The following is an 11,341-nucleotide window of genomic DNA, read 5'->3' as shown; positions in this document are numbered from 1 at the left end:
GGCCCGACGGCGCGCGTGCGACCGCCTCCTGCGCCCCTGTGGGCTCCTCCTCGGAGGCCCCCGCGTCCCCGGCCCCCGCCTCCGGGAGGGCGAGACCCAGACGCCCCTCTGCTTGGGGTCCCCCGGGGCCTCGAGGGGGTTCAGGATCCCGCAGAGCCGGGGAGGGGGCTGCCGTCGCGGCCCAGCTGCGCGCAGAAGTAAACATCTGTCAGCGGCGCGTTCCAGCCGCGTTCTCCGAGCGCCGCCCGCCTGCCCGCCCGCCTGCTGGGGACACGGTGTCCTCCGGTGAGGGCCCGGCCCTGGCGCAGCTCGCGAGGCCGCCCGTTTAGCCACAAGAGGGCGTGAAATCCTTCGAAGGCGGCGGCGGGGGGGGGGTCCCTTAAGGGTAAAGATTGCGTTTGCGGGGTGGGGGCGAGGCAAAGCCTGTCTTCCCTGCCCTTGTCCCCGGAGGGGCTTACAGTCACTAGGCCCAGGGGGCTGGAGACGGATGTGGGGGAGAAATGACTTCTCCCCGGGGTCCATGCCACCAAAGCACCTCCCCAGGAGGCAGCGCAGGTATTGGGGTACAGCTGCCAGGCTCACGGGGCCTCTGGTCACCTGCAAGCCTGGCCCACCATAAACAGCAGGGGTGCAGGAGACTGGACTCCTCCTGGCCTGCCTCGCCCCTGCCTGGCTGCCCTGCCCTGCCCCGGTCCCACATCCGTCCGGGTTCCACGACATTCTTTGTCTGTCTCCGGTGCCGGTGCCGCAGGCTGAGGAAACCCCAGTGCTGCGTGACCAGCCCGGGCAGATTCCCAGCCTCGCCAGCTCTCCCCCACCCACCCCCTCCCCGCTCCTTTCATCCTAGGACTTCTGAGGGTCAGAGTTCCCAAGCTCACTCTGCCCCCGGACAGCTGCAAAAAGCTAATTGTAGGGGTACAGGGAAGAAAACAAACGTCCCCCTCTTCAGCTGGGTGCGGTGTCTGAAATGGCACCAGCAGTAGTATTTGCCCCCTCGGGGTTTGGGCCTCGATTTGCAGGGCGAATGAGTAGAGAGTAGCACTTTCAAGATGCTGGGGCGGAAGGAATCAAAAGCAGCGAGGCACAGGAACACAACAAGAGGGTATTTCAGCGTGTGTCGGACAGGCCCTGTGCAGCTGCCTCGCCGATGCGGGACCTCAGATGACAGAGGGAAACATCGCCTCTCCCAGCCTGCCTGAGGTCAGGCACGGTGAGCTCGGCTCCCCAGAGTTGGAGGATGAATTCTAAGGAACAGCGGAGGTTGAGAGTAGGAAAACAGCTCCTGACTGGCAGGAGGGAGCCTACTTCTCAAAGGGAGTTTCATAGAGCAAAATCTCCAGGTGGGTACAACGTGGGACAAAACTATGATCAGCCAAACTTGTGATGCAGGGGGAAAGAAACTCCCAGCCTGCTGGATATCCGGTATGAGTTAGTGTTCTCTAAAATCGAAGAGTGAATTTTAGGAGCAACAGAGGTTAAGAGCACAATTTATTTACTGAGGGAAAGGAAGCTTCTGTGAGAGAGAGCGGGGAGGGACACAGAGGCAGAAGGGGGCCCAAGTGGGTTGCCGACGAACGTGCCTTTTCTAGGGATTTTTATAGAGCAAATCCACCGCCTGAGGTGGGTCCAAGGAGGGGAACATGGGAAATGGCAAGGTGGGCATGAGGTGGGACAAAACTATGGTCAGCCAATGAGACTACAAGTATAATGGCTCCGATAAAACTGACTAAATCAGGATCTACCAGGGAAGCGAGTCACATAGCTATCCGGCATGAATGCAGAACCGGGGCCTTTTAGAGACTTCCTGGGTTCCTCAGGGTGATAGAGACCCATTTAGAATCTCAATCCCTAAACCGGGCGTGGTGGCGCACGCCTGTAATCCCAGCACTCAGGAGGCTGAGGCAGGAGGATCGTTGCAAGTTTGAGACCAGCCTGGGCTATGAAGTGAGCTCAAGGCCAGCCTGAAACTGCATAGCGAGACCCTGTCTCAAAAAGACAAAAACAAAAATATCAATCTCTGATGTTTATCCTTAGGTAGGTATGTGAGTGCATTTGTTTCATCTTTTGTTTTGTGGTCTGGCCTACAGCGGAGGTGCCTGTCTCCCCGACATTTGCAAGGCATCTTGTCTTCTGCACTGGCTCCTTTGAGGGCCCAGCCCTCTCTCACTGCCTATAATATTTATATCCGCCAGGCGTGGTGGCGCACGCCTGTAATCCCAACACTCGGGAGGCTGAGGCAGGAGGATCGTTGAGAGTTCGAGGCCAGCCTGGGCTACGAAGTGAGCTCAAGGCCAGCCTGAACTGCATAGCGAGACCCTGTCTCAAAAAGACAAAAACATACACATACATTTCTATCTAACTCAGTTGCCTACATCAATAGGATCGCAAGTATAGCTGCTTAGGTACTGTTGATCCAACGGGGAAGCAAGTGCATGTGGAAAGAATCAGGACCCTTTTTGGAAGAGATGAGTAGTCAGGAGGTCCTGGTCACCCACCTGGGTGACTGAGGAATAGCTAGACTATTGCACCAGGTCTAGTGATCACAGTATATTGTGTGGCCCTTGGGGAGGTGTGTAGGTGTGGTCATTCCATCTTTATCTTGAGGCCTGACACTCAGTGAATGTGGCTCCAGCCACGGTGGTGATGTGTTCTTATCTTTTACACTGACTCCTTGAGGGGCTAGTCCCGTCTGACTGCATATACTATTTCTAGCTAACTTAACTGTCTAGAATATCAGGCTTCTATGTCCTGTGTTTCAAGGAGGACAGACTCAGACCTGAGGGTACAGAGCTGGTGCAGCCCAGAGTGAGGAGCAGGGGCTCTACTGCAAGGTAGGAAGATCAGGGTAGACTTCCCAGAGGGGGATTTGGGCTGGAGCTGCAAAGGATGAGTAGGAGTTTTCTAAGTAGGAAAAAGAAAGGATGTCCCAGGTGATGGGAAGACACATGGGAAGGTCTGGAGGCAGAAAGAGGGTGGCTTGCTTTGGCATCCTCAATGTACACTGGTGAGTGTGGCACAGACAGAGACTGTTCTGGAAGGCAGGCAGAGCAAGAACCCGTGAGGGTGGCCAAAGAGATTCATGGGTGGGACACAGAAGGGAGAGGCGCTGGCCTTGAGGCGCCCCGCGTCATGGAGGCCGGGCTGTCTTTGCTGAGGGGCTTAGAGAGGCAGAGGCAGGGGCATCTAGGGTCCCCCCGGGTGAGACAGGAGGTCCAGAGCTCAAGGCCAAAGAGGGCATGAGGGGCAGATAGAGGTCTTTTTTTTTTTTTTTTTTTTCAGACACGGTCTGGCTATGTAGCCCAGGCTGGCCTTGAACTCATGGTGCTCCTCCTGCCTCAGTGTCCAGGCCCACCCGGTAGGAGTCGAGCCTTGGCTCCCTGTCTCACGGCTGGCAAGACTGAGGCAGGTAGGGTGGAAGGTTTTCTTTCTGTGAGCTCCTGAACGCAGTGCTCTGGCCCGGGTGACACCCATGCACAGGGAGGGTGGGAAAAGCGGGGGTGGGTGGGGCTTGATTGCAGGGTGCCTGAATCCTGAGTGAGGAGTATGTGGAAACGGGGACCCTCTTGGCAGGGCTGTTTGGGATCATGGACCAGACACCTCATCCAATCCAAGTGAAATCAGGCTTCAGAGCTGGGCATGGTGGTGGTGTACACCTGTGATCCCAGCACTTAGGAGGCTGAGGCAGGAGGACTGCCAGGAATTTGAGGCCAGCCTGGACCACGTAATGAGACCCTGTCTCAAAAAAGAAAGAGAGAGAGAGGAAAGAGGGAAAGAGAAAGAAAGAAAAGAAAAGGAAGGGAAGGGAAGAAAAAGAAAGAAAAGAAAAAGAAAAAAGAAGAAAGGAAGAAATCAGGCTCCAGGTGCGCCTTGGAAGAAATGAGACAGCAGGGCCCAGCTTACTGCACGTAGCTGCCCTCTCTCTGGGGAAACTGAGGTCTGCAGCAGAAGCACCGTACGGGTCTGGACCGCACAGCGTGTTGCGGGGGCCCGACGCTTGATTTGAGTTTGCAGAGATGACAGACGCGCTGGGGTGGGACTGCCCGTCTTGGTCAGCGGCGTGATTCCAGCCTCACTGGCACCCTGTGCCTCGGTTTCCCTGCGGTCAGCCGGCCAGCTGCCCCAGGCGGCGGCTTGCTGGCTGCTCCCCGAGGACCCGCGTCTCCTGAGCTGCACTCCGGGCGCCGTGCCAGCTGCTCAGCCGTGCCAGGCCTCATTAGCCTGATCCTGTCACCCACCCCCAGCCGCCCCCGCCGGCCGCAGGTGCATGGGGCCCCCAGCCACCCTGTGTGGTCAAGGTGGGAATTTTACAGGCCGACCGCAGGGCCTGGGAAGCCGGGCCGCCCACAACAGCCCACCCCCTGACACAGCTGCCTGCTGAGTGCCGGAGCTGGCTGAGGCTGTCCTGCGGGGCCTCCAAGGGCCTGTTAGCTTCTTTTTTCTTTTTTCTTTTTCCTTTATTTAGTACTGGGGGTGGAAGCCGGGGCCTTCGCACTGAGCTCCATTCCTAGCCCCTTTTATTCTTTACTGTGAGACAGGATCTCACAAGTTGCAAAGTTGCCCAGGCTGGGCTCAAACTTGGGATCCTCCTGCCTCAGCCTCCCAGAGTGCTAGGATGACAGACGTGCCTCCGCCAGCTGACCTCTGACTGCATCCCCACATTGTCCCAGGGCTGCAGTTGCTCCAGCCATGCTGGTAACATCCAACAGGCAAGGTCCCGCTTCCAAGCCTTTGGGCCTGCGTCCCCTCTGCCTGGAACACCCTCCTCAGATTGTCACATGGCCATTCAGGAGCCACCTCCTCCAGGAAGCCCTCCCTGGCCCCCCAGGCACTGCTGAAATTGCTGCCTTTGTTTTGTCTTTATTATCTCTCAAAGCAGAGCCCAGGCGGACCCAATAAGCTTTTCCACTCTGCTGTGTGTCTTTGAGAAAACCTCTTAACCTCCCTGGGCTTCCGTACAGCAGGCCTAACACCCTCCCTCATGTCTCTTCTCAGTCAGGAGGCTCTCTGGAAGTGGCTGCAGAGTCACTGAGAGCCAAACCCTGGCTTAAAGCTATTTTGCTGTGTGACTTGGAGCAATCATTTAACCTCCCCGAGCCTCAGTTTCCCCATGTAGCAACAAGGCTGCCAACATCTTTTTCGGGGACTGTGAGAGGGACTGATTGTAGGGGAAGCACTTAGCACTGAGGCAGCATTGCTGGGTATTAGTGTTGCTATTGCTGTTGTAGGTACAGCAGCCATTTGCTATGTGGTTAAGAATGTGGAGTGGGGGTTATTGGAACTGGGGCTTTGAGGAATGACTGGGAGTTTGCAGGGTTCCAGTCCTGGTTTAGCCACTTGGGCTGTGTGACTCTGAGCAAGTCACCTCACTTCGCTGGACCTCAGTTCTCCCATCTGCCAAATGGGACAAAAGTATTTGTTTTGGCAGTACATTTACCAAATGGAACAAAATAATTCATACCTTTTTTCCCCCCAGTACTGAGGATTAAACCCACGGCCTTCAGATTGATATACACCCCCCAGCCCTTATTTATTTATTTTAATTTTGAGATAGGGTCTTACTAAATCATCCAGGCTGGGCTTGGACTTGAGATCCTCCTGCCTCAGCCTCCTAAAGCACTGTGATTATAGGCATGGGCCACTATACCAACTATGATTTTTCACAAGCACCTGGCAGACTCCACCCGTTGCTTTGGCAGACAGGCCCAGAGACAAGCTTACGCATAGGGACTTGACCCTCAGAGTAGTGGGGAGCCAGCAATGGTTCTAGCAGTTGAGCGGCACTCAGTTTCTACGGGCTGGGGAGAAGACGGCAGGCTGGGCGCCCTCCCCTGGCCAGGACGGGAAGGGATGGCTGAGGGTGTCTCTGTCTCTCCCCAGTATCCAGAGCCGCCCCAGAGCCTGGCCTCTGGCCCCCACAGACACTGCGTGGAAACATCTGTGCTGGCCAGATGTTCCTGGTTTGCCCCAGATGTGTGTCACCAGCTTGCAGCTGCCCCAGCCTCTGGCGGTGTGGGGCCAGGCCCTGGGGCCCTCCGAGGGAGGGGCCACATTTTTGTGGGCTGTGGAATTTGTTGCTTTGTGGAGCCCTCGAATCTCGTCTTGAGAGAGGCCTAGACCCCAGGCCCAGTCCCGCTGCTCATGGGGCCTCAGTTTCCCCATCCGTGTGACCCTGGGCCTGCAGGCTGTCCCCCAGCCCAGCAGGAGTTCATCAAATTCGATGGCTCTCCAAACAGGGGCGGGGCCCTGTGCAGACCATTGTACAGATGGACAAACTGAGGCCCGGGGAGCCTGGTACCCACGTAAAAGCAGGATCTGAGGTTGGCGGGTCAGAGCCCCGCGCATGCGCACTCCCAGACGCACGGCGGCCTTTCTGCTCACGCATGCGCACACCTGGCTTCACGTCCCTCTGGCTCTGCCTGTTGGTGGCCATGAGTCCCCACGCAGTCAAGGCCTCCCTGGTGTTCCAGTGGTGGTTCGCATCTCCCTTTGGCTGCAGATCCAGAAACTGAGTCACCACAGGATCATGAGCGAGAAGAAAGGGAAGATGACATGGACCCAGACACTATGATGGCAGGGCTGGGCACCTGGGAAGGAGGTGCAGCTAGAGGACCAGGCGAGGCTGTCTAGTGGAGGGGCTATAAGAGTTAGGGCCTTGAGGGATGGATAGGAGTTTGCCAGATGGGGATAAGCCAAATTCCCAGCTCCCCCAAAGTGGAAGAGATGACTAGATGGAAAGATAGATCCCCTCACCTTTTTCCTCTCCCTGGAAGGAGCCATGAAATAGGTAGTTCCATGAGTGAAGGCACCTGGGCCTGGACTTGCTGCGGCCCTAAGGCATCGCCTGGGAGCAAGGATAATGCACACCATTTTCTGTATCACTAACACCCACACCCCCTCACCCTCCGTGCCCTTCCTTGGGTCCGGTGTGAAGATCTCGCAGCTGTGTGACTGAGAGCTACTTGAGGCCCCTCTCTGAACCTGTTTCTCCTCCCTCCCCCTGGTCCCTGCAGAGACTGCGGACACCTGGCCTAGGTCCCTCTCGCTGCACTGAGGCTGGTGTGGCTGGAGGAAAGAGGTGCTCCGGGCCTGGGCGGCGGGAATTCTCCAGCCTGCGGGCCTTGTCCCCAGAAGGGACGGGACCACCGCCCAGGCCCTGACGCGGCAGCACGGGTGGCCCTGGACTCCCCCCCCCCCCCCCCCCCCCCCCCCCGTGTCCTCAGCCACACCTGCGCCTCCCCCTCCTGCCGGGTCGGTGCCATAGACAAACCAGTCGGGTGACCCCCGCACAGAAAGGCCATTGTTAAGGCTGCTTATCAGCCGCCACTGCTGGGCCCAGCCTGCCGCTTTCCTGTCCCCTGCGGGAGCTGCATGGGGTCTGGACCCCAAGGCCGTCAGGCTGTGGCCAGGCCGTGCTGGGGCTGGTTCCTCACCCCCCGCCCCCGTTAAACCCTTAGTGCAAACAATCAGAACTCAGTCTCTTCCAACCTCACGGGGAAACTGAGGCAAGCCAGGCCCAGACTCAGGTGTGGGGGCAGCAGAGTGCTGGTGGGCCAGTGAGGTCTGGGCGGGTTTCCCTGCCTGTCTTTCCTTCCCGGCGGCCAGGCCGCCGCCAGCATTCAAACCCACGCTCTGTGACCTTAGGCAAGTAACATTACTTCTGTGAGCCACAATTTTTCATCTTTTTTTTTTTTTGAGACAAGTCTCGCTATGTAGTTGAGACTGGCCTTGAACTGACTATTTTATAACTCACAATAGCCTGGGTTACAGTGGCAATCAGATTTGTGGGGATCCTCCTGCCTCAGCCTCTCCCCCTGGGGTGCTGTGATTACAGGTGTGCAGCACCATGCCTGGCTCTGTTTCCAGTCCGTAAAATGAGGATATGGCTATTGCTGCCCCTTGGGACTCTTGGGAGACTGAAAGGCTTTAACATGGGGTAGGTCTGTAGAGTGGATCTGGGCATACAGTAGGTGCTTATTAAATGCGCAGGTGCTGGCTTTGGATATCCATGAGTGCCAGGACTTCCGGTCCCCTCCCCACCTCCCCCACTTCCTCGCTGCCCCCAGCTCCTTCTGTTCCAGGCACACAGGCCTCTTGGCTCCTGCGCTGTGCAGGCTCCGTCCTGCTTAGTATGTTTGCATATTGTCCCTCTTGGGCCCACGGTGTCCTCCAGCTGGCACATCACAGGTGCTCAATAAACGTTAGGTGGCTGAATGGATGCATGTGTGGATTTATCAGTAGCACAAAAGAGACCCAACAGCTGATATCTGTGGGCTTGGTACACAGTTAGCGCTTAGTAAACGGCATGGGCTTCTGTAATGGGCCTGATGCTGGATGAGGGCCACACACTGAGACCTTGAACCCTGGCATTTAAAATTTCTATTATTTATTTATTTGCAGTCCTGGGGATCGAATCCAGAGCCTTTACACTCAGCTACATCCCAGGCCCTTTTATTTTGTATTTTGAGACAGGGTGTTGCTGCGAAGTTGTCCAGGCTGGACTTGAACTTGGGCTCCTGCCTCCCAGAACAGAACTTGGGATCTGAGCCATCCAGGGCCGCGCTCTTTCCTTCCTTCCCTTTTTCCTTCTGCAAGCATCTACGAAGCACCTGCTTCGTACTAGGGAGTCCGCTGAGCCTCTCTCCCCATTCCCCAATTCGCCTCATCACATCTGCAGATCGGCCCAGGATTTGCTTACTCCCGCGTCGGGAAGCTCATCCCCGAACACCAGCAACAGTGAAAAAACCAGAGAACCAGCCATTCCAGGCTGGGGGTGTAGCACTTGCCTAGCGCGCAGGAGGGCCAGGGCTCACCCCGCAAGCGATACCAAATACCACTAATAGAGGCAAACCCCCAGCTCTTCTGTGCGTCGGTTTCCCCGGCTGTAAAATGGAGATGCAAGCACCTTTCTGACGGCCAGCGCACCAGTGGTGCTTCATAATTAAACTGCCCCCGGTACTGTTGGTGGTGTCGCCGCCCTGTGCATCCCTGAGGGAGGAGGGCCGCGTGGAGGAGGCGGTAGAACCCCCGCCACGCGGCCCATGCAAATCCCATGCAAATAATCGCAAATCGCGCGCTAACGAACGCTGTGCGCGCGGCCTGCACGTGGGGGCGCTGGCGGCTCCGGCCGAGCCCGCCCTGCGGGGGCTGCCGGCTGCAGCGGCGCTCAGCTCAGCGCTGCTGTAAATGTTTACGCCGGGCGGGCGGCCAGGCTCCGAGACCCCGGGCGGCCGGCGGGAATGTAAACGCGGCCGGGGCACCGGCGCGGGGAGCATCCGGGCCCGGGAGGGGCGATGCGCGGCAGTTATTAAACACCTCCTGTATGCAGCGAGCCCGAGCACCCCGCTGCCCGGCAGCCGCAGCGCCGAGTACCCCCTGCCTTCATGGGCGGGGGAGACCAGTGGTGGTGCGGGCGCAGAGGGAGCCCCCGCGCGGGTCCCGGACTGCTGGGGAACGCGGGGAGGCAGTCAGGGTGGGCTTCCTAGAGGAGGCGCTGTTGGAAGGGGAACCGGAGTGGGAGGGGACTAGAAGGGGTGATCAGCCTGTGCCAAGGCCTCGGGGGTGGCACTCTGTGTTGGCGCAGCGTTGTTCCATCGCTGCCCACTTTGGAGCACAGATTTATCCCCCTGGAGGGGAAACTGAGGCCCTGAGAGGGACAGGGAGTCATTCAAAGACATAAACAGTTGGGCGCCATGTCAGCCCGGGTTCCTTCCACCCTTGTTCTGCAGCGCCACCTGCTGGAAGGCCTCGCCGCCCTCCACTTGCTGGATACACCAGCTGGCTTGGGCCTCAGGGCCTTTGCACTGCTCTGCCCTCCCTCCCTACCCTAGACGCTACGCTCGGATGCCTGGCCAACTCCTACCCTTGTTCAAGTCTGGGCTCTATCATGGGCTCCTTAGAAAACACTCCGGGACCCTGAAATGGGCGTGGCTCCGCATTACCCTGGCACAGAGCCCGCCCTGTCTCTGGCAACACCTCACCATCGTGTTCCATGGTTCCCGGATGAATCATTTCGATGTTACTAATGATCATTAAGCATGGGGTGTTCGGAGGCAGGGGCCCCACTGTTCGCAGCGCCCGGCACCCCGTTTGTCACCAAAGACACAGACAGACGCAGGGCGGCGGCTGATCACCCTGTGCCCACAGGCAGAGGATGCAGCGCTGGAAGGCGGCGGCCCTGGCTTCCGTGCTCTGTAGCTCCGTGCTGTCCATCTGGATCTGTCGCGAGGGTCTGCTACTCAGCCACCGCCTGGGGCCCGCGCTGGCCCCGCTGCGCCGCCCCCCTCGCACCCTGGACGCCCGGATCGCCCGCCTGGCCCAGTGTAAGCCGCACCCTGGCCCCGGGGGGCCGCCGCAGGGGAGCTGCAGGCCCTGGCTTTTAGATGCAGGTGGCGGGAGGGTGTAAATCCGAGGCTGGCTGCTGGCAACCGGGGTCCCTCAGCTTAGCTGTCACAAGGAATTAGGCCCTGGCCCTGAGGGGCCGTGGGGACCAGATGGAGATTAGACCTGGCTTTCCGCCTGGCCCTGCGGCACAGCGGGGGACCGCAGAGAGGGAGGCCAGATCCCACGGTGACCTGCCCAGATGTCAGGGACCAAGGGGAGGGGACAGGGACAGGGAGAGGGGCACAGAGAGAGACCCTCAGCCTCGGGTAGGGGCTGCCAGGTGCCCTGGGAACGCCCGCCCCAGACACGGCCTTGGCCCAACTCCTCACCCGGCCCTGGCGCCCGCCTGGCCTCAGGTTCGGGCCCACCAGGGCGGTGCGTGGGCCCTGACCCGTTGTGCACACGCACGTCGCCACGCGGGTGGCGGGTGGGGGCAGACACGGGCGGAGCGTGTGCGGGCGTGGGCTCAGGCGCGTCTAGGCTGGCCCGCTGGCAACCCACACAGTCCTCCTTTCTTGTCCTCACAATGGACAAGGGTGGCCTCGGGCAGCAGCTCCAAGCCCCTACATCCCATCGCCCACCCCTCCTACGAGCTGCAGAGCCCTTCCGAGGACACTGGGCCCCCAGCCTAAGCCAGCCTGCAGGACCGGGACCTGGGGAGAGGCCAGAGCAGGTCTCCGCCCCCGGGGAGCCTGTCTGTCTCTCCTCCTGTCCTTGGGCCCATAGGGGGTGGGGTGGGAGAACTGACAGAGTGGCTGCTGACCCCCCAAAGCCCCAGGGCTCCAGGCCCTGAACGAACTCACAGAGGGTGGATTTTCTCTTCGTCCTCGTCCTCCCCCTCCCCTTTCTCTTCCTTCTTCCCTTCTCCTTCTGCTGCTTCTCTGTACTGGGGATTGAATCCAGGGCCTTTGCAGTGAGCTACATACACCCCTAGCCCTTTTTTTTCTTTTTTTTTTTTTTT

General features: G+C 58.8%; 1 long non-coding RNA gene across 1 annotated transcript in view; it reads left to right on the top strand.

The window, feature by feature from the left end:
* Positions 1-3,292: 3,292 nt before the first annotated feature.
* LOC106146760 overlaps positions 3,293-11,341 on the top strand; it is a 10,311-nt gene continuing 2,262 nt past the window's right edge. Inside the window, exons 1-2 of the long non-coding RNA XR_001231335.1 lie at positions 3,293-3,406; positions 10,144-10,319. This is a non-coding gene — a long non-coding RNA (uncharacterized LOC106146760). The remainder of the gene's footprint in view (positions 3,407-10,143; positions 10,320-11,341) is intronic.

The sequence above is a fragment of the Chinchilla lanigera genome, unplaced genomic scaffold, assembly GCF_000276665.1.
Source record: "Chinchilla lanigera isolate Chin_1 unplaced genomic scaffold, ChiLan1.0 scaffold00094, whole genome shotgun sequence".
In the NCBI taxonomy this organism is placed as follows: domain Eukaryota; kingdom Metazoa; phylum Chordata; class Mammalia; order Rodentia; family Chinchillidae; genus Chinchilla; species Chinchilla lanigera.
The sequence above is the reverse complement of the archived record's forward strand: the minus strand, read 5'-3'. Positions and strand labels throughout refer to the sequence as shown.